This window comes from Syngnathoides biaculeatus, chromosome 3, assembly GCF_019802595.1.
Source record: "Syngnathoides biaculeatus isolate LvHL_M chromosome 3, ASM1980259v1, whole genome shotgun sequence".
Classification (NCBI taxonomy): Eukaryota; Metazoa; Chordata; class Actinopteri; order Syngnathiformes; family Syngnathidae; genus Syngnathoides; species Syngnathoides biaculeatus.
Window position 1 is genome coordinate 10,218,132 of NC_084642.1, and position 24,185 is coordinate 10,242,316.

Here is a 24,185-nt window from a genome sequence, read left to right on the forward strand (position 1 = left end):
GGACGGAGTTGAAAGAACTGGCCCAAGAGGATTTTCCCTCCTCTTGTTAGTTCAGTTGGCGTGCAAACTCCTTGAAGGTGGATGGGTAGGGTGGTGCCGAGAATCCTTTCAGTTTTGATTGTCATTCGCAGTCAGAGTTTGTCTTTTTTTGTGGCAGCCCTGAACCAGACTGTCATGGAAGTACGCAGGACTGATCCGATGAGTGCTTTGAGCCGCAGGAAGTACATCCTCTGCTGAGAGTTTTTGAGGATATATTTCATGTTTGTCTCTCACTTCAGGTCCTGAGAAGCTAATTCCCAGGAACTTAAAAGTCCCAATGGTTGAAACAGTTGGTCAGCATGAGAAGCAGGTGTGGTGAAGGATACCCCCTGAAGTCCACAATCATCTCTACAGTCTTTAATATGTTCAGATCAAGGTTGTGTCTGGAATGACCCCATCATGCTGCCAATTGGTACAATGACTTTAAAAAGAATCAACTGGAAAATGTACATTTCTGAAGTCTCAAAAGAAAACATACAAATATTTGGTGCCTTTTGCCCTAACAATGGACACGGCTGCTCTATGTGAGGGATCTTGGTGATGGGAAAAATGCTTCTGAGGTAGAGAAACTGGTAACGGTTGGGGCTGGCAAGGCGGCGCACCCCATTGCCCATGCCTGCCTTCAGAAATCAGATACTTTTTATTTGGAAGAGGTCTCCTCCCCATCGGGTTTGAGCTGGCAGGGCAATCTGGGCAAGTGTTCTGGCGAACATGAGGCAAGCATGATTATTATATTACTTACCCACAAGCTCATCAAAGACACATAAATTCTCCGAACGACTGCACCCAGCCGCTTCATCTGTCACCAGAGGGTCAATCCAGCAACAGAGCGGGCCTGTGTTTCTTGGCCTGCGGTAGTCATTTTGTGTTATTTGGATGTTTAAGTGAGCAAATCTGTGTTTATCCATGTGTGAATGTTAGTGTAGATTAACATACATACGCACGGTTATTTTTATGCGCACGTGTGTGGTCCCGCCGGTACCCGCTCGCCCTCATTCGTGCCTGTTTGTATGACTTTCAGTACCACTCTCTATAATGCTCTTGTACCCAAAACAGGTTATGCGCCGGTTTCCTCTCTGAATGAATGGACTCACTTCACGAGAGCGAGCGGTGTTGACGGGCCTCCTTTTGAGGTAAGCCATGCGTCAATGTCGCCCGCGATACGCTCAACCATATGTCGGCTCGCGGCTTTCTTGAACTGAAGACTTTGCCTCGTCACAGTGGCAGAACATTTTCATCATTGCACATTAGGAGGCTCCCTGTGCATCGCAGCGTACAATGGGAGTAAGGGTCGGGGTGGAGCTGGGCGGCGGGGGGGTTTGGTGGGTGGGGGTGGGGGTGAGTTTTCCACACAAGCTGTTGCCATTTATCATGGCTGAAGTGTTAAGTTAGGTGGTCAGATGAAGGGTCTTGACTGAGAAAACAGTGATGTATTGAAGTCATTTTGTCCTCTGGCACTTGCTTAGTTCATTAGCATAGTCTGGTACAGAGGCTATACATATTTACGGTACACGATTCAAAGCAAGCCGGGCAGGAGACAGTTTTGTCTGTTTTTGTCTATTTAAAGGAGAAATTTGCGAATTAAAAAAAAAATCCCATTTTGTCATACCTGTCAGACATTCATGGCCTCACAAAAGAGTAAAACGTCAAACCAATTACATTTAGTGTGATGGTAACACAACATTACAAATGAGCTTTTCTTCGATGTGACAAGGTAACAGGTTAGCACGAGGCTGTGGGGGGGATGCCCATGACAAGGGTGCCAGCAAGTGCATGACAAATGATGGGCGCCCAGTAAGTCACGACTTTCTCTCTATAAATGGAGGAATGTTGTTCCCTGGGGTCAAAGACAAACTATAGAAGTCATGATTTTGGTAATGCCCTAAGATTGGCTGGCAACCAATTCAGGGTATACCCTGAATCCTGCCCGTTGACAGCTGGGATAGGCTCCAGGACAGAAAATGGATGAATGAATGATTTTGGTAAATTGAGGGGACAAGGTAGAACTCAATCAATTAATGTGTGCCTGAGCTGATGTCTGTTCAAGATGATGGGTGATTAGTCTCTATATAACATCTCTATATAAATTGTAAAATAGATATTGTAATGAAAAATACATACAACATTATTCACTTCAATGTCTATACGAAAAAATAAATATGGCGGGAGAGTGTATCATCCATGCACAAAGTTGCGGAAGTCTCATTTGACATCCAAGTGGTAGCCATATTGCCTGCAACGTCATCAGCAGATGTTACACCGGGACATTCGCCATTGAAAACACGTAGTGGCACACCTGCTATGGGACACGGAAGCTCTTTTCGAAGAAGAGAACATCTCACAACTGGGTAACGTGGCCGGTGTGATATTACTTTATCGTTTGGAGCCATACTTAGATGATATGCAGATCACTTCTAACTAACAACAGACTCCCCGACAGTACGAGTGAGCCAATCCGGCGGCGCCACGATGAACCACCCCAGCCGAAGCCGTCCGTGGCGCACGAGGCGCTCCCGAAGCCATGCTCGGTGGACACGGTGCCGATGGGCAAATCGACACATTTAGCACCCTTGACTTATGTACACATATCTTTTGTTACATTCTGAGAGGATTGCGCCCCCCACCCCAACTATTGTTTTTTTTTTTAGTAGCTCCATACACACCTACCTGTCATTTGGAACCCACGAAGCTCTCGTCCTTTGCACTCCATTTTTCACGACGAACCGGGTCTTTTGGAATCATATGAAGAGTAAATCCATCCTCCCGAGTGTTCGAACAATACTCAGCAATACAAGGAGCTGCCATTTTGGCTAACACAAAGGAACAAAGAGCTGGTAAAACTGGTATAAACACACGAGACTGCCTGAGTACGCTCCCGGTGACAAACATCACTTCCTGCTTCTTCTCCAAAACAAATCCCTCAAGAAGATTTTCATGGCGGGAGTTACAAAAAGCCATATACGTCAAAATCATGTGTGAAAAAATGATGGTTCCATTCTGGCTGCCTGTTGTTTTGTATTAAAAACATACCCCAAATCAAGCTTTTCGTGTCAGTGGGGCTTTAAGTAGCAATGTTACAGGCGCTTTCTAAAACATGCTTTGAATATCCCTAATTATAGCTAAAATGATGAAAAAAAATGACATATGACCTATTCATCTGCCCACACTGCTCTCCTCACCAGTAATGATTCACTTGTACGGCCCTTTGAAATCTCACTGTTTGACGTACTGACCAGAACCCCTCGGAATTTTGTGTTACAAGAGCTTATTGGTGGATATTCTTACTTGAAACTCATCAGCCAATCAGAAGGGATTTTCCGAGCAGCAGATGAAACAAACTAGTCAGGGAGACACGTTCAGAAATCAATTTACTGTCTTATTCTAATTTTAACACGTTTTGGCGAGATTTTCTGCAGGCGATAACACAAACACATTATGTGAAAAGGCAACCCCCGCTACACACACACACACACACACACACACACACACACACACACACACACACACACACACACACATACACACAGAAACTCAATTTCTCTGGAAGCCATCGTCTGATTTTATCACAGTTTTCTATTTTCTGTCATGACAGGCAGCCAATTTGTCAGCAATCATGTTCTACAAGCCATAGTAATTCACGACTGATTTAAGGCTTTATTGACGATGTAATGAGGGTTAGAGTGTTTGACTGTCATCAGAATCAGAACCAGAATCACGACCCGGTGAGAGTTGTGTCTTATCATGTTTGCCTTTTCCTGGTCCAGTGGCTGTTGGGGATTGCGCTCAAAGTGTGAGTTTCCCTGTTCTGCTCTCTCTGAGTCGTGCATTAAGACATCAATGAAACCTGAGCCTGTCCTGACCCGCTATCTGTGGATTGTGCAGCATTTCTTTGGCCCAAAGACAAAATCCCCCACGTTCAAAGCCTCACCCTCTTGCCTGTGACGTTGACTGCTCTGGATGTATCCTGCCTTTGAATTGATCTGTTGAAGTTGAGATTTTGTCTTGGCTAAAATTCTTTCCAACAACTCTGGTGGTTCACTCGCTACGTGCCTAATTTTCCAATCTCTTGCAGCGTTATACTCAGGTTGATAATCCAAACAACACACATTTGATTGTTTGTAATTTTTGGAAAATCTCATCACGTTGCTCCTCTGAGTGCCTGGGTAAGCAACGGCTAGTGATGGGAAAAAGCTGCAAATTGAGGCACTCATAAGTAGAAATAACATCATAATGTATTATTTACTACTGTTTACGCTATGACCACGGACATAAAGACTTTTCACTTAGATGTAGGACAGGCATGGTTATGGTACAGTCTCGGCAGGTGTCTGCACTCTGCTGAATCTTCTTCCACTCATTATTGTGCCTTTTCCAGAAGTGACGTTTTTTTTCAAACTTTTCAGCAGCTAAATAGGCATTAAAGTTCAGGGTTGGAACACAATCTGCTGCTTCGACATGTGACAGCGACAGCCAACAAACAGGTTTCGTGTGGATACAGTCTAGTAAACCACCATTGGATCAATGTCGATTTTTTTTTTTTTCTTCATATTAGCCGTAAAAGATTTTTTTTTCCAGATTAGTATGCTGATGTAATGTAAAATTTGAGTGGCTGGCAAAGATCAAAAGAGGGATTGAGGGGATGACAGTTTATCGCGGTGACATTGTTGACTTTGTGTGCGTAGTCACACGCAGATTTACAGTGGGAATAGCAAAGCAGCCACACATGTTCATTGCATGCATGCAATGAGCAAGGGAAAACACACATGTTTCCAATGGAGCAGACAAGCAGGACTGTAATGGTAAATGGCAGGAATGGGGTTAGGTTCCCCCAAAGATCCTGCTGTGCCGTGGTGTGTGATGGGTTTAGAAGTAGGTCCGAGAATGTGTATGTGACTATTTACACATGGCTAAGCCGGTGCAAGAGTGTGTTGAGATTTGGTTGTTTTCACAGGGATGGGGAGCTGGACCCACCCGAAGTTGCGAACAGAGGGCCGATTGTGGACTGGATGGCCTGCAGTCTGTTCAGCTGAGTATTTCCCTGTGAGCCACAGCGAGACAGGTGGTAGAGAGACTGCTGTCACTTAGGAGCCTTTTGTGCTTCAGTGTAAGACACAAATAAAACAAACACATTTAAAGATTTTGTAAAGTGAAGACAGATTTGGTTATAAATACATTTTATATGTTTAAAAAGGGCGATACAGTGAAGCAACTGGTTAGAGGGTTGGCCTCACAGTTCTGAGATCCCAGGTTCGATCCCGGCCCAGCCTGTGTGGAGTTTGCATGTTCTCCCTGTGCCCATGTGGGTTTTCTCTGGGTACTCCAGTTTCCTCCCACATCCTGAAAACATGCACTAATTGGAGAGTGATTCGGGAGTGATTGTGAGTCCAACTCTTGTCTGTCTCCATGTGCCCTGCGATTGGCTGGCAACCAGTTCAGGGTGTGGTCCGCCTCCTGCCTGATGACAGTTGGCATAGGTTCCGGCAATCCCGTGGCCAGAGTGGTGGATAAGCAGCTCAGAAAATGGATGAATGGATGTTTAAAAATGGGCAACCAAGTGGTTACCACATCTGCTTCACTATTCTGAGGACCCGGCTTCAAATCCTGCCTCCCAGTGTGCCGTTTGCAGGTCCTCCCCACGCCTGCTTGGGTTTTCCCCAGGTACACTGGTTTCATACCACATTCCAATAACACGTATGCTAAGTTAATTGAAGACTCGAAGTCATACGTAAGCGTGAATGTGAGTGTGAAATGCCAACCAGTTCAGGGTGTACCTCGCCTCAGTTAAGATAACGCACCAGCAGTGGAGGATAACATGATCCGTAAATTTTCTTAGCCACTTATCCTCACGAGGGTTGCGGGGAGTGCTGGAGCCTATCCCAGCTTTCAACGGGCAGAAGTCGGGGTAAACCCTGAACTGGTTGCTAGCAAATCGCAGGGCACATCGAGACAAACAGCCGCGCTCTCAATCACACCTAGCGGCAATTTAGGCTTTCCAGCCGATCCGCCGTGCGGCCCATGGATGGATGTGTCAAGATAAAAACTTGAGCACCTTCATCCACATCAGCAGTTATCCAGACAATTACATTACCTATGCCTCGACCTCAAAAATCGATCTTTCCTTTGGATAGCACACAGGCGTTGTTGGCCTATTAGAGTGCCTCATTGGTGGCTGTGAGTGCACACGTCAGACAGGGTAAAGGCAGAATAGTGAAGAGGGTAGAATTTTAGAAAAAATGCCACTCATGACATCGAGGATGTGTAAAGGTATTTCACGTTGCCATGGACACTTTAGAGTGCCTCGTTATTGTGCGTAAAATCCACGTGATGACCCAGTGAGGCTTTAAGCAGATATATTTTCTTGTCTTAAACGCATAGTTACGTGTCACCAAAAGGGTATTTTTCAGCTTGTAGCGTTGGCATTTGATTAACAGTTGAGAGGGCCATGGTTTCTGCACAGTATATGGACACACCCACAGCATTTGAGAGCAGAGAGGAAGACTTGAGAGAGCAAAGTCTCATTTAATATTCCTAGTGATCACTTTTTTAATAATTCAACTTTGGCAAGGTTGTTAACAACACTTCTCTGGGGGATGTCAAATTTAGAAAATTTTCATTTTCACTTGACTTTATGTGAAAAGATTCTGCTTCGTTGAAGTAAAACTGAAGCAAAAATGAATGTAAATTGCCTTTAGCACAAGTAATAGCCACACTGTAAATGATAACTAAATTTAAATGTACCTCAAAACTAAATTGAAGCAGTCACAACTGTCCCTCCTCACCTCCCAGGCTCCGAGTGCAATTTCCCACTTCTAAATCCAGAAGTGCTACCAAGGGGCGAGTTGTGTAGGTGATGAGGTTAAAGTTTTATTCTGTCCGTGAACTGTTGAGTGAAGGAAAAGCAACAAACTCAAGAGTGACCTGTGCTGGTGTGGGGATCCAGGGAAGCCCCAAAGTCCCTGAGGTGTCAGAACCAAGTGCACTCACTTCTGTCAAAACCTCAAAGTGTTATTGAGCTGCGAGGCCCAGCTGGAAATATTGTCAAAAGTTAAACGAGAGATGCAATATCGCTTCACGGAACTAAAAACCACATCCCTGATTGTACAAGGTCAAAGATGCCGCTGACAAATATATGGAAATAAATTCAGCAAACTAAGTAATTACACAACCATTTCCATTTTTTCTGCTGAGGAACAAGATTTGGTGAAATTGTTAGTACAATTTTGACCTCATACAGTTTCCGGGACAAGATGACCACATAATGAACACCATACATACAGTACAGTAGGTTTATTTTGGAGTTTAGGTGATTGGTAACATTTTTTGCTATATCCCTCATAAAATAAAACACTGGTGGAATGTGAAGAAAGAGATTAGATACATTTTTTTTTTTTTTAGATCCCCCCTTTAGCCACTCCTCCAGGTGGCATTATTTTGTGCAGTCAGGATTTCCGAGCCTTCATAGGAAGATACTTCTATCCCATTCAAATATTATCCATCCGTCCTTTGTCCAAGCCGCTTATCCTCACAAGGGAAAGCTGGAGTCTAACCCAACCAGCTTTGGGCGAAAGGCGGACAACACCCTGAACTGGTCGCCAGTCAGTCGCAAGGCTGATATGAACACCATCACTGAACAGGAATCGATCCCGCGCTGCCCACACCAAAAGTCAGGTGTGTGTACCACTACATCAGCGGCGTCAAACTCATTTTTCTCACGGGCCACATTGTAGTTACAGATTCCCTCAGAATCCCTTGGTTATGACTGTGAAACCATGAAAATCTTTCCGCCTCATAATATTTACACATAAAATTTATGAACTAGTTTGGGAATCGGAAAGCAAGGCTAATGGATTTTTCAACTATTGGTGATGTTTGGTAACACATGAATCCTTGGAATATCTCACCGTTATCATATATGACAAGGCAATTTGAAATTTTGGTACAGATTTGAACAAAAATCACAGAAGTTGAAACAAATGATCTTGGCCCTTCGCGGGCCACATAAAATCATGCGGCGGGCCAGATCTGGCCCCCGGGCTTTGAGTTTGACACATGTGCACTACATCATCAGTGACTTCTCAAACATTACGATAATAATAAATAATGGTTCCAAATAATACTAAATTAAACAAACTAAACCAAACAATTTATCTGAGTTGAGCGCCAGTGCCTAACCTTAGTTAAAAATGAAAACATATGAAGGTATATCGAAGGTTTGAAGTAGCTCACAGTTAGCAGTGATGCTTCAGTAATTATATCTCTGGCGTCTTCTCGTGTGTTACCTTGTTTGTGAAATTAAATGCGGGCTGTCATTTCCAAACTTGATCACCGCAACAATTTGCCGCAGCGTTGAACATGTCGCTAAAGACAAATGAACAAAAAACAATTTAGGAGGCCGTACAGTTCAGTACAGAGTTAAAGAGAAAGTGTTACTGACAGCAGGACATTACACACCAATTCCCCTGTCCCCCCCCCCACCCCCACCACAGCTCCCCGCCCTGCATTCATAAATGTCCCCCTGCTTACTTCCCCTAATTATCTAGCATGAGCTTGTCTCTTCCCACTTCCCTCTCACACATAATAGAAACTGCTTTTTAATATCCAAGCATCATAAAATGTCATGCTGACTTAACAGACATGAGGAGCAGAAGGAGCAATAACAGAACGGGGGGCGGGGCGGGTGGAAGGAGGGAGGGGGGGTGTGTTGCAAATAAGGAGGGATTGGTAGACAGTGTTCAGACTCTGGATTTTGTTTGTCCGGTTCTAGCCGATAGTTCACTATTTCTTTCGATGTACTTTATGCTTAGAGGGACTAACAGGTGAATGGAAGCAGCAAAGTTTTCTCCAGGGCATTTTCATAGACACTTGCCAAATATTAACCTCTATACACGCCTTTATTGAGATAGAGGAAATGTAACTCCCTAAATTATTATTAGTATTTTAAATCTAAGCCTTATTTATCAATATAATGCAAATGGATACAGTATATACATATGTCTATCGCACTACCCAAGGTAGCAAAGACGTGCATACCAGGAGGAGCAGCACAATGTCCATTAAAATGAACTAAAATGTGGAAAATTCTTCAAATTCTATGATAAAATTATATCATAATGGTACATTTTTATAAAGTGCAATATTATGGCATTCTTTATTTCTTATTAATATAAGATATTGAAAACATTTAGTCTTCTGCGGGGAAGTGGAGAATGCAATGATGGCACTTCTGTTCATTTCGATAGGGAAATATAAATTGGGATGAGTGCTTCGAGTTACGAGCATTGTCATGGAATGAAATGAACTCATATCTAGAGACACCACTGTACATTTTCCATCCATCCATTTTCTTTGCCGCTTATCCTCACAAGGGTCGCAGGGCGTACACGAACCTATCCCAGCTGTCAACCGGCAGGAGGCGGGGTACACCCTGAACTGGTTGCCAGCCAATCGCAGAGCACATGGAGACAGACAACAGTCACACTCACAATCACACCTAGGGCCAATTTAGAGTGTCCAATTAATGTTGCATGTTTTTGGAATTTGGGAGGAAACCGATATGCCCGGAGGAAACCCACGTAGGCACGGGGAGAACATGCAAACTCCACACAGTCGGGTCCGGGATTGAACCTGGGACCTCAGAACTGTGAGGCCAACGCTTTACCAGCTGATCCACCGTGCTGCCCACTGTACATTTTTTTAATTGCAATTTTTGCTAACTTGTTGATTGGCTTTCGCAGGTGTATTGCATCGATTTGCCAATGTGGTTTCTATATTCATATGTAACATTGTTTTCCATCAAAAACCATTCAGCATTCTTCATCGCGAGAGCGTTTGTTGACTTTATCGTTACATTAGCAGCTGCTAATTGCCCGTCATCAGTCAACAGCACCATTAGTCACCGTGAAGCTATCAGAACTCAATAGGAGCCAAAACGTGACAAATGGTCACAGCATGTCTTGAGGAGGGCTAACACACACACTAAGCAAAAACCCATAACATTTTGCTACAAATCCAGATCAAAATAGAAATCGTTTCACATACTGATTCAATGATTGAGTGTTGCACAATAGAATCCATTTTAATTCTTTCTCCATAAACCAGAATATAATGTAATTTCCGGCCTACAGACCGCACCTACTTTTATGCCTCACACTGTATATTTGTAATGGAAATACCATTTGGTACATACATAAAACCACAGTGAAACACGAAATATTTACAAAGAAAGACGGTACACAGAAAGGGTTTTCAAAGTTTTAATATCTTAACTTAGCTTAACATAGCAACAACACAGTAGCATGAACAAAGCTAGTTAAAAAAAAAACAACAAAAAAAAAAAACATACCGAACAAACTTACATATATGTGTATATCTTTTTATCAACTTTTATCAACAAGTCAGGTTAGGGTTAAGGTTAGGTTATAACGTATGTTAGCTCCCTCTATGTAGAAGAAGGGTAACTATGAGACCGGGGGATTTCCCACTCACCGTCTGCTATGTACCCACAGTCCCCCTGTTAGTAGCCCATGCGCATTAAACACAAGGAGACTTTTCAGCATGGGGGAGCGCTCAGACCATCACACCAGTTTAAAAAAAAACATACCTAAATCACTGAGATGCGGCAGTAACACAGCAGCAACACGCTAGTGCGGCGCTAACGCTGACGCAGCACGAACGATAGCCCGGCGCTAACGTGGCCGGTTAAAAAAAACATGCTGGTAAAAGTCACTCAGACACAGCAGTAACACAACAGAAACACGCTAGCACAGCGCTAATGCAAGCGCAGCGTTAACAGGGCCGGTTTAAAAAAAAAACATACCAGTAAAAGTCCCATTGCTTAGCACATATATTCCACCAGGGTCACTCTTACTTTTTCCACTCAAGTGCCCCATTGCGGCCGTTACAAAAAAATGCTCAAATTACCCGATAAGCCGCAGGAATGAAAGAGTGTGAGAAATGTCGGGGCTTATAGGTTGGAAATTAGGGTAGTCATACTAACTAACACTGTTAGTGGACTGACATACATTTCATTTTCTCTTCTTTTCTTTAACTAGCTCTTATCAGTGCTGCGATCCCAATCATTACAGCCATCTACTGACAGAACACATGCCGCTAGTTGCAGAAACTGCCACTTTTCACAAACTGGTCAGATACTCATAGTTAGAACTTGGGTGTGCACACTTTTCTGTGCGCTATTCTAATTTCCACTTGTTCACCATGATGCAATTGGAGGCCTGTAGCTTCCAAACTGCCTCCGTAGATGAGCGTTAATGTTTGGCTGGTCAGCGTTTGATGGATATGTTGTATTTATTCACTGCGGGACGGCGTGAATATCACTTATTTTGGAGCATTATGTATTCATGGCCTGGGATCGCACGTGTCTGGGAAGTTAGAATTAATGTGTCACAGTGGGAGGTGTTAGTGGACGGCAGGTTTGCAGAAAAACAATAAATCTGTTTTTTTTTTATTATTTTGAGTACAGCGAAGATAATTCTGACAAAATTAAAGGTAGGGTTTTCTTTTTCTATCTTGCCCAATTAAGACTCTTACCAAAATAACGTGAGGAAAAAAAGCAGGAAATCTATTATTATTTATTTTAACTAAATCAGCAAGACGTGCTTTTGCACTCCATGAAATAAACAAAAAGAGTGCTTTTCACAATTCTATATAGCGTACGATAAGAGAAAATAAAAATAAAAACGATTTGGAAGTGCACTTGCTTTATTTCTTGCCTCCACACAATATTGTGAAAGCCATATAATTGGTTTTCGACTCATGCTGGCAACACACAAACAATGGCTGGCAAAAATTGAACATCTATGTTGTGCATCAGTCTTGCGGGAGATATTAATATCCATAGGGTTTCATTTCACACTATACGACACCGTTATACGACAGCGGGGCATGTAGCGTTGCCCCCTTATACAGGACTTATAGGTGAAGTTGTTTTTTTTCCTGTAGCTTTAAATATAATCTTAGTCCTTGTGTGCATATTTATTTACTAGATTCAGGATGTCTGGCAGGAATTCTTCTCTATTTTTTTTTTTTGGTTTTGTTTTTAAAAATAATAGAAGGTATGAAAGGGACGAGAAAATACCGGCTTCGATGTAAGTCAAGGTCCCAAGTAATAACTCCCCGTAATCACGCGGCAGTTGTTAGTTTGTGGCTTGGATCTCCTTCCAGGTGCCCGACCCGATTATCCCGCTTGGTAGGTGGTCCCGGTAAGGCATGGGACCGTTTATCGTAGCGCAGCAGTCGATTATCACGAGCGGCCACGTAGGCGACGTCTGAATACAGGTATGCGCACTTGAAGGAGTACTTTCATTTCTAATGCAAATTGACAAAATTACAGTTGTTTTTTTTCCTCGTTGTTTTTGTCAAGCACTCTGAAAGGGTTCTTTCACTCCCTGCACTCGTTTATACAAATATAATGACCACCGCATCATTAGTGGGTGTGAAAGTATCAAGCCCCCCTCAACGAGCCCTCAATCTTTCCAGGCAGAATTCTTTTTCAAGCTAACACGAAGTGACGTGGAACCAGTTCTAACTATGAATAAAAACTCTGAGAATACAATGAGCTATGATAGGGACAGAACCTGACCGCAATTTTCAGATTTCCACATCATTTTTTCCCCCGCAGCCTGCCTGTTTCAATATTTTGTTGAGTAAAGTTCAGACTTTAAGCCACAACTTTTTTTTTTTTGCCCAGGTTTAACCCATGTGGCTTAACCAATGATGTGGCTTATTTGCATATTTTCCCCATCCCATGATCACCACGTTCTTGTCTATTCTTAGAATCTCCTCAACTCACCAAAATCGTGTTTACTATTCATGAATTTCGATGAACTCAATGTTGAAGTGTCAACTGTTCACATTTTAAAGTCAAATCCACATACGCTGAAGAATCCAAATCAAAAGAAAAAGAAGAAGTACCACAAATAAATTGTTAAAAAATCATACATTGTGATTTCTGGGTTTTTCTTTTTAGATGATCTCTCTCACAGCGGAAATGCACCTACAATGAAAATTTCCTACCCCTCCATGATTTCGAAGCGGGAGAAATTGCAATATAGCAGGGTGTTCAAATACTTATTGTCTTCACTGTAAAAAGTGCAAAATTTGCCACTTTTTAATGCAAGTTGTGAAATGTAATCACTGGTTGAGTTGTATTAAAGATTTGATGTATAATGCAATTGAAAAGCAAGGACAGAGGTCATTTGTTCAAAAGACAGTTTGTTTGGCTTTGCCCTAAAACTTGGAATGTTCCACAGATTGAGAGAATAAACTCCCTGAGGTTTGATTCCGCGGTCCAGCGCTCAGACGTGAGCCAGGAGAGATTAGTTCTGATCCACAAGTTGAGGAAACATCAGAGACCTTCACAGGTTCTACTCTTTTCTTTTTTTTTTTAAAAAGAACACATTCTCATGAGTGGTTCACTCCTACGATGTCCCTCCCCATTCCCATGTCTCTGTTCGGGAATACAGTATTTTGACTAGCAGTAATGTTATTGGAGAATTTCCCATTGTTTATTGTGTGACAGGATTAGATATGGCGAGGTAGTAGAAAAAGAAGAAGAAAGCTTGGAAATCCTGAATAGGACCTCTGTGAGATTTGTTATTGTATCATGTTGTACAATCATATCTATTTCCATTCCGCGCCGTCGTTTTGTTTGAGCTGCTAACAAGACATCGGCTTTGACAGTAAATCAACTCTTGTGCAGATACTGCTCGTGTAAGGTAGATTTGGGGGCTTACGTATAGGATTTTGGCAAAGGTCACAAAATATGTAACACCCCAAAGGAGGTAACGTTCAAGTGTGATGTGATAAAATCAGGTAGTAAAAAGATTTGCTCAAGCACTCGTAAAAAAATGTCCTTTTGGGACCTGTGAACTATCCATTCATCCATTTCTTTGATGCTTATCCTCACAAGGGTCGCGGGAGCTTTCCAGCTGCGTCACCGTACCGCCCACCAGTGAACTACTATGGTTTTATTTATATTGCCTTTGCTGTCACTGGTGCAGTTTGAGGTTTTCTGTGTTCCAAGGAATTAAATGAGGAACAGCATGAAAAATAAGCACAATTTCATGTTCTATATGATGTTCAACTCTCCATCTAGATTTCATAAAATGTGAAGCTTGAATTTTTTATATCTTTCTACTAAAAGTTCACAGAGAAATCTAAATTCTTACAAATGTGGCGTAAATCAATGACAGAAGAACACAAAGAAGCACAGAAATAGAGTAATATGAAAGTCTAAGTACAAACCAGTACTTTTCAAATGTGAAGTTGAGGACCAGAGGGGAGGGTGCGGCACCCCGTGAAAAATAAAAATAACTTGGATGACAAAACATACTTTAAAAATGATGTTATGATATGCACAATGAATGTAATTTTAGTTTGGATCCAGAGTGAGAGAAGATCCGGATGACGGCCCACGACGGCGGGAGACCATTCGAAGTCTTGAACCACACTGACTGAGAGCAGACATCTAAAGTGCCACTGTCATGAAATGCATGATTTTTAAGTATGTTATTAATGAAAAAACGGCAGCCGACATAGACCCATGCATTTTTTCACCACAAAACATGATTTTGACATATACGGCTTTTTGTAACTCCCGCCATGAAAATCCTCTGAGGGATTTGTTTTTGAGAAGAAGCAGGAAGTGTACACAGCTGTGGCGTATGTATGTACCAAATGGTATTTCCTTTACAAATGTACCGGGTGAAGCTTATAACCAGGTGTGCTCTGGAGGCCGGGAATTACGGTAAATATCTGCAGAAAGTTGACTGACTTTTTCCTTGACTAATTGGTTCAACCCGTTATATAAATAAAATACAAATGTCTGTTATCTATATTTATTGTTTATATGAGATATCACCAGTCATCAAAAGCATACATATACACAAATATAAAAATAAAAACAAGCCTGCAGCTGAACAAAAAATCCTCTTGTGAACCAATTATTTTCCCTGTGTATTTTGATTACATTTTCGGTGCATTGTTGCAGATGCAGATTTCTTTCTTTTGGATTCCATCCTTCCTTGGATCCTCTTGATGTGTCAATTTCCTCTTACATTGATACCTAATCGCAATTTAGTCTTCAATTAAACTACTAAACTCTCCAATGCTTCGTGTACGGTAGTGAATATGTTTTGCGATGGGCATAGGGATAGAATCGCCACAGTGTGCTTTTTGGGGTTAATTCTAAATAGAAAATCTTTTAAAAAGGCCCGTTTGAATAGATCCTACATTCTTTTAAATGCAAAAGAGCTTGTTATTTCTGGGGAATATATAAGTTCACAGTGTCTGTTTCAAGATTTTAAGGCTTCATGTCGTGTGAAATGCATTCTTGGAAAATGTCCAATTTGCACAGGCCGAGGGCAGGGTTTTCATTCACTTCCAGCACTTTTCCTCAAAAGTCAGCCTCAAATGTAATGTGAAAGCCAGATGCTGTTGGTTGGAGTTGACACACAATTGCAGATCGACTCCGGTCCAACGGGCTTGCTTATTGCTCAAGTCAAACACAATCAAAGTGACTTTAAGCCAAATCTGGGCTGGACCGTAATGAAGTGTTGAGCTGGGCATGGAGGGTGTGATAATTATCTCCACTTATGTGGCTCGCTGGCTTGTTTGAGGCTGTCAAGCGGGATTTTTCCTGCTACCAATAAGTGTCTGTGCCTGAATTGTACATTCCTTACGTTCATATGCTTGTCAGATAGACAATATTTTATTCTTGATGCACTATATGCACTCTGGAAATGTATGTCTCAGTAAAATCAATTAAAAAAAAAAAAAAATCAGAATTTTCAATCCCAGTGTCATTGGTGAAAGTAAAGGTTTCCAAATTTCCAGTGGGGCGGGAAAAGTTCTTCGGCACCCTGTGCACTCGCATTTCTTCACCTTGAGTCCAGCGATCACTGATTAGCGGCTATGGATCTAACCTGCAGCAGTAATTGATTGTTTTTGCATGAGAAAGTGACTTTTGCCTTCTCACATAGGTCAGCCAGTCAATCAATCAATCGGGTTGATAGGTAGACGCTCCCCTTATAATATATCTTGATTATACTGACAAACAAATTTGCACATTCAGAGTTGCGCTTCAGGTGATTCTTTCTTGGTTGTGTACAGTACATGCCTTGAAATGTTTGACGATCCTGTAAAGTCAATTCAATTTTTTTCAAAATGGATGAACGTAATTCCCGGCCTACGGAGCGCACCCGGTTATAAGCCTCACCCAGTACATTTGTAAAGGAAATACCATTTGGTATTATAGCATAAGCTGGAGCCGTGTAAAAGCCGCAAGTGCCCACATTGAAACCGACATTGAAACACGAGATATTTTCAAAGAAAGACAGTACACAGAGAGTTTAACGGTAATGCTAATGCTAATGCTAACGCTAGCGACACGCTAACAGGGCCGGTAAAAAAAAACACACTGGTAAAAATCACTGAGACACGGCAGTAACACGCTAGCGCAGCGCTAACAGAGTCGGGGCGGTAAAAGTCACTTCCTCTGCACATGTATTCCACCGGTCTCACTCTTCCCTTTTCCGCTCGAGTGCCCCCTCGCGGCTGTTAGAAAAAATGCACAAATTAGCTGCATCACCTCATAAGGGTTGAAAGCGTGTGAAAAAAGTTGCGGCTTATAGGTCGGAAATTATGGTATTTATTGAGTGATGATTAATTTAATTGGGCCCAGTTAGAAAAAAAATCAGCAGGCCCGGTTCTTTTCGCATGCTCAGCTATATGGAAGCGTACTGTGATTAAGAGTTCAGGTAGAACATGCAAGATTATTTATTTCATAACAGAAATATCCGGAATGCTCCACCGCAAGTTGACTTTTTGAATACTTCCGACGAATGCAAATGTATTTTATGGTGATTTTATCGTTTAAGCAAATATGCTAAACATTCATTTACAAGTAGAACGTTTAAGCTACTTTGCAAAAATAATCAAGGCCAATTCCATCACAAAACAAAAAAAAAAAAAAAGAAGGCCTTGACGGAAAGTTAACGCCTTTATCTTTCCTTGTGAAAATTAAATTCCGCCTCATTAGCTTTGGTATTTATCATACTTGCATTTTACATGACTCGGTCCAAAAGTGTGTTTCCCTGCAAAAAGGTGCAGCAAATTGCCCCAGGTCTTATTTGCCTCAGTGGGCAAATGCCTTAGTGTTGTGGTCAGCACTCCTCGAGCTCTTTGAATTGCAAATCCTCTCAGTAACTCAAAAGTAATGCAGCTGGGAACAACGCCTCCTGTCATTTTTCTGCATTTAGGCACGCGGGGCGCCGTTGTGGAGGAAGCGGCGTTATTGTTTCTGTCTCTGGTGTAACTCTTCCTTATTGTGGGAATGACTGGGGCCTGCACTCTCAACCTCCGCAACTCTAATGTGCCAGAAGGCTCCCTCAGCTGTAATATTGCCCTTCTGAAGGCATTAAGGCGTTGTGCAGCAAAAACACTCTTCCTGATTAAAGCCAACGGAACACATGCACACAACCGACCAACAAACTCGGCGACAATAGAAGTAAGTTTGAGGGCAGGTGGCCCATGTGCATCACATTTTAGTAATTTGTATCTTTTTAAATCACTGTTATCTCGTGTCGTGGCACCACACACACACACAAAAAAAAAGTGAAATAAAAATACGTCTTTTATTTCAATGTCTGCCCAATTATATTTCTTTGCTCCTTCTCTACTCTGTGCTTCCTTGTCCCCAATTGTTGACAAATGAGGGATGGGCAATTTTTCCATTTTCTGGCAATTGATATTCAGCGTAGTCCATTAGCAACATATTAAAAAAAATATATATTTTTGAAATGGGAAATCTTAGTTCAACATTTTTAATTCCCATGAACATTCAACTGAACTAGTTTATTTTTTGAATGATGAATTGAACTTCGATCTAGTCCGCGTAGAAAATGAACTTCCCCAACACTGTTCCCCCCCAAAATGATTGACGTTGGTTGTACCCGTCTGCGATTGGTTGTTTCTTCTCAAGCCTGGTGGTATCTTGAAAATTAAATTGGAGATACAAGATTGGGCTACAGATGGTTGATTCCCTCCCGGCATTACCGTAATTTCCGGCCTGTAAGATGCAACTTTTTTCACACACTTTCAACCCTGCGGTTTATGCGGTGACGCGGCTAATATTTGCCGGGGACACTCGGGTGGAAAAGGTAAGCGTGAGGCCAACTGTATGTGCCGAGCAAGTCACTGTTAGCACTGCGCTAGCATGTTACTGCCGTGTCTCAGTGATTTTTACCAGTATGTTTTTTTTAACCGGCCCTGTTAGCGCGGTCTAGCATTAGCATTAGCGCAGCACTAGCGTTAGCACGGCGCTAGGATTAGCATTAACGCGGCGCTAGCATTAACGCCGTCTTTGTGTACCGTCTTTGTAAATATCTCGCGTTTCAATGTGGGGACTTGCAGCTTTTACACAGCTGCAGCCTATGTATATACCAAATGGTATTTCCTTTACAAATGTACTTGAAAAAAAGTTTTTTAACAAATTGTTATCTTCCCTTTAAATCAGGGGTGTCAAACTCATTTTTATCGCACGCCACATTGTAGATACAGTTTCTGTCAGAGGGCCATTATGACTGAAACCACAAACATCTTTAATTGACCCATCATATTTACAGATTAAATTTATCAACTAGTTTTGGAATCACAAATCAAGGGTAATAGGTTTTTCAACTATTGTTGATGTTTGGTAACACAAAAATGCTTGCAATATCTCACCGTCATCACTTATGATCTGACAATTTTGACAATTTTAACAAAAATCATGGCAGTTGAGACACATAATTTGTCTTCGCGGACCACATAAAATCATGTGGCGGGCTGCATCTGCCCCCCTGGCCTTGAGTTTGACACCCACGCTTTAAATGTTGTCCCCAAGGTTGTTATTCTGATTTTTGACAATGTCAAGGGCATTGACCTTGAGGTTCCACAGGTTCTCCAACTTGCAATTGTTGATTTTAAGGTACCGTGATGGCATAATGTGCAATCATGCATCTTTGCTCATAAAGGAATGCACTTTGAGAAGAATCTCCTAGAGGGAATTTTTAAATTATTTTCCATATCAAAGCCTATATGGAATTGTTTCACACACAGGAGTAAATCTACTTCATACAGAGTATTTGCCATCAAATACATTTTTAGCTCAAGCTTGTCGCGTTGCTCGAACTGTATATGGATGAGTAAGCAGCACGCGGATTACCTGCTTTTATTATTACCTTTGCAATGCTGCAAAGGGGATTATTGATGTGTGTGTTGATGTAAAAAAAAATCAGCTATATGACTCTTGAAAATAGATCAATATTTTAGAACAGATGACTTGTGATTTGAATTCTCACAGTGCAGTCAACCGCGGTCAGGTAAGGTTCCCGATTTTTGGGCTTTGTTGCAAAAAGCCAAAATGGGACTCAATTGGTGATGGTGCTGATTATGTGCTTGGCAGACTAGCGGAGGGAGAAAAGTACTGAAGGGCCAATCCAAGGCCCTTCTCTCTTTGCCAGTGTAATTAATTCGCTGTCTTCCCTCTCACTGCCTGCAGCCCATTATGACTTTAACACTGTAGAGCTCCATGAATTTGTAATAGATATTGTTATTTCTTTCTCTTTCAAAAGTCATAAGCACCTTGTTGGTTTGTTTTCCCACTTTCGAATAAAATATCACGCGATAAGACAAGGGCGCGCATTCATAGAGACGATATTATTTGGAACAGGATATGATTCCAAAAGAAGGGGCGTGCGTCTTTGCATTTTGAACGCAGCCTAATCCGTTTATAATTACACAGCAAGGAAGTGAAATAGCGGTTGGACTGTTTGAACGTGTAATCCCCTTCATGTGCATAAACAGGCGCACATTTCATCAACGGCCCACACTAAGACGTCTGGATAATTACCTGGGGCAAGGAGTGTTCTGATAGACCTACACCCCAGCCAACGCCCCCCCCCCCCCACCCTCCTCCCCATGCAGTGGCGTCTGTGTAAATAATGCATACAAAGTTGAAATCAGAGAGGACGCAGGCGATGTGAAATTGCCTTCAAAGGCTGGCGTAAAATTAGGCAGCTCAGCCATGTAGACAGGAAATGAAACAATGTTTCTATTGTGGGGGGGGGGGGGGGGAAGCGTCGGGATTTTGTATCTGTGAATGACAACCTCAATGAAAACTGTCTGATTTGATTGCTTTGTTTTCCCTTTTTTCAACCCCTATCCCCCGCTTAACAAATTGTGTCTGATGCAAAGGGGATTGTCGGCAGAAGCATTTCTGGTTAGAATCTCTGTCATGCCCACACACAGAAGCCCGATCCTAATTCACAATCCATCCTTGTATGTACGCCAGTTACGACGTTAACAAATAGCACTTTTTATTGTTACAGCCATATTTACCGTTTTTCCCATGGTTATTTTGTATTTAAGGCCCAAAAGATTTCATAGACTGAGAACTGTTAGAACGGATTCAGGAGTTTGATTGTGTCTTTGAAAAGCCCACAGTTTTTTTTTTGTAACGGTTAACAGTTTCCATACCGTTTCACATTTGAAAATGAAATCTTTGCTGCGAAAGCAATTTCTGATTACCCTTTACGTTAAAACCAGGACATGGCCCAAGATATGAGGGCTTTGTAAATTTTTGGGAGTTCATCACACGTGCATTGGATGTTCTTGTACTTTTCTTTAGGTTTTGGTGTCATTTAGACCAACTGTATTGAGCACAGAAGTACTGTAGTTATAGTTGTTACTTACCCATCTATAAATTCATTTTCTTTGCTGCTTATCCTCACAAGGGTCGCGGGAGCGCTGGGTACGATCCCAGTTGTCAACGGGCATGAGGCGGGGTACACCCTGAACTGGTTGCCAGCCAATCGCAGGGCACATAGAGACAGACAACAGTTGCACTCACAATCACATCTAGGGGCAATTTAGTGTGTCCAATTAATGTTGCATGTTTTTTTGGATGTGTGTCTGAACTGTGAGGCCAACGCTTTTCAGCTGCACCACCCTGCCGCCATTGTTACGTATACAGAACAGTATTTGTTGCGTAATTTCCGGTCTATAAGCTGCAACTATTTTTAACACGCTTTCAACCCTGCGGCTTATGCAGTGATGCGGCTAATTTGTGCATTTTTTTCCAACAGCCGCAAGGGGGCACTCGAGTGGAAAAGGTAAGAGTGAGAATGGTGGAATACTGTGTATGTGCCGAGAAAGGGACTTTTACCGGTCCGGCCATTTTAGCGCTGCGCTAGCGTGTTACTGCTGTGTCCCGGTGATTTTTACCGGTATTTATTTTTTTTTTTTTAACTGGCACTGTTAGAATAAGTGATGTGGGGCTAGCATTAAACTCTCTGTGTACTGTCTTTGTAAATATTTTGTCCTTCAATGTAGGTTTCAATGTGGGCACTTGCAGCATTTGCACAGCTGCGGCTTATGTATGTACCAAATGGTATTTCTTTTATAAATGAACTGGGTGAGGCTTATAAACAGGTGCGCTCTGTGGGCTGGGAAGTACGGTATTTATCCCCCCCATTTTCAAAATATAAGTTGAAGTCTCTTGGGCTTGGTCGCAAAATATTGTGGCCATTTAACTTTTTAATGGCTGGCAATTGAAGAGGAAATAGTCCTGCGGATGAGGTTCATCAAGACTAATGAGGTGCAAGTTCTTTTAGATTGATGACAGCCACGATGAGATTTGATGTCACTGGGGATATTTGCCACACGTCTCATTTTTCTTCATGCAATCAACACGCAAATGATCGCCGTAACAGAACAGAAAAGTCTCAGTTTTAACCCATGTGTAATAAGCTCCTTAAAGTCTCCCATAAATCACTCTAATTGAAAGTATTCCTCCTTGGCCACTTCTCACAGACACCTCACAGCCGTGGACGGCTTGAACAATCCCTGATGCTACATTTGAACTCCACGTGAACCTCGCATCAAACCATCAGCAGCGGAGTCAAACCAAAATGACACAAAATAAACTATTTTAATCACTAAAAGCCAAATTTGTTGCCAGTCGATCTGTGGGACATGTACAGGAAGGCAATTGGACTATTAAACCAAAATCTTGTGGATTGGCTTAGGTCTTTATGTGTACAAAATTTGTTTCATTGAAACAGACTTCCCAAATTTATGCTCAAGATAATTATTTTTAATTAAACCGCTGATTGTGAGTGTAAAATACTTTAATTGGTCAGCTAGCTTACAATATCTACATCCTTTTGATTCACATGTCTAGTTGTCTAAATGTGTCTAGTCTGTCACGTTTACGCTCCTCACATGCTGACGAAAGCCAGTTGGTGATGTTTTTAGCTTGAAGGCTTTGTAAATATTTTGGATTTCATTCAGGGAAACTGCAAGTAAAAATGTAACGCCGGCCACGATATACAAGAACACGCCTCATGCGGCTCACTGCGTTCATCAAGCTGTCTGAGTGAGCCTTCTGGGCTGGTTCAGTCCGGGAAAGTCCATTTGTCACCTGCTAAATGATGCTAACAGGTACTCTACACTGCATTTGTCCTTTAGATAGAGCAAACCTGGATGATTTACATGGATGTATTTCATTGGGGGAAACGGGACAAATGGCACAAGAAACAAAATAAGTCAGTTAGTTTTCCCTGCTGGCTTGTTACTGTATAATAAAAAGTGAGTGTGCCTTATCCAAAAGTCATACAGTTAGCCTCCAATTTCATGATGTTAATTGTATAGTGAAGTTCTTACAAAAAAATGTTCTATATAGAAACAGATTGTCTTACGCTTGAGACTATGTGAGTCCTCCTCATAGCAACGGCGAATCGCAGCCCTGGGGCAATGAGTCTCGGCAATGTATCCTCACATTTTTATCATCACATAATAAGAAAACGTGTTTAGATAAATCACTGTTTTAAGAAAAATAAAGTTTGTTTCCCCTTTACGTAATCACATTAATGGCCATATTTGAGAAATGCGCTTGTGCACATGAGTGAGGGCTGTCGCTTTGGCCGGAGGGGAATTAGGGAAGCAAGGCTATGTTCAAATCTTGCTAACATTTTTACCACTGCAAACGTCTCCTTTAACATTTGATCACATAGCTTTCCATGTAAAAGTGATGCTTTTGGAAGCGATACATAACTAGCATTAGCACTGTAAACAAGCCAATGTGAGAGTTGGTAGCATGATTTATTCATAAGGGAGTGTTAGATAACACAACATTTTATCAGTTTGAAATTTTACTTTTTTGAATGTACAAGCAGTTAAAAATTGAAAAGAGGTGAAAAACTTACCTTCTTCTTTTCCTTTCGGTTTGTCTCGTCTGGGGTCACTATCTTCCTCTCTAACACCCACTGTCCTCATGTCCACCCTCACAATATCCATCAACCTTTTCTTTGGTCTTCCTCTCTCTCGTTTGCCTGGCAGCTCCATCCTCAGCACCTTTCTACCTATATACTCACTCTCTCACCTCTGAACATGTCCAAACTATCGAAGTCTGCTCTCTCGAACCTTGTCTCCAAAACATCCAACTTTGGCCGTCCCTCTAATAAGGTCATTTCTAATCCTATCCAACCTGTTCACACCAATTGAGAATCTCAGCATCTTCATTTCTGCCACCTCCAGTTCTGCTTCCTGTTGTCTCTTCAGTGCCACCGTCTCTAATCCGTACATCATGGCCAGCCTCACCACTGTTTTATAAACTTTGCCCTTCATCCTAGCGGAGACTCTTCTGTCACATAGAACACCAGACACCTTCCACCAACTGTTCCAACCCGCTTGAACCCGTTTCTTCACTTTCTTACCACACTCACCATTGCACCGGATTGTTGAAGTCATCCGCCTTGCCTATCCCTTCTGGGGAAAAATGTACCTGTCGACCAGAAATGTTGATCTTTTTGCGTACTCTGCCTTTTTTTGCTGGTCCTAAACCAGGTTTTTGACAAATGAGGGGTAAGCATTAGAGTATAAAAAATAGATATTAAAACATTCAGAGTAGTTTCAGCAAACCAACCCAAGATAACAGGTCAGCGGGAGGCCTACAAGTACACTGCAAATGACGGACACCTCGCCTTACATGGCTTATATCTCTGAAATTTTCTTTTTTTCCTTAGGTACAATTATTTCTTACAAATTAAATAAGAGGTGCAAGAGGGAGAGAGATTTACAGATCGTAG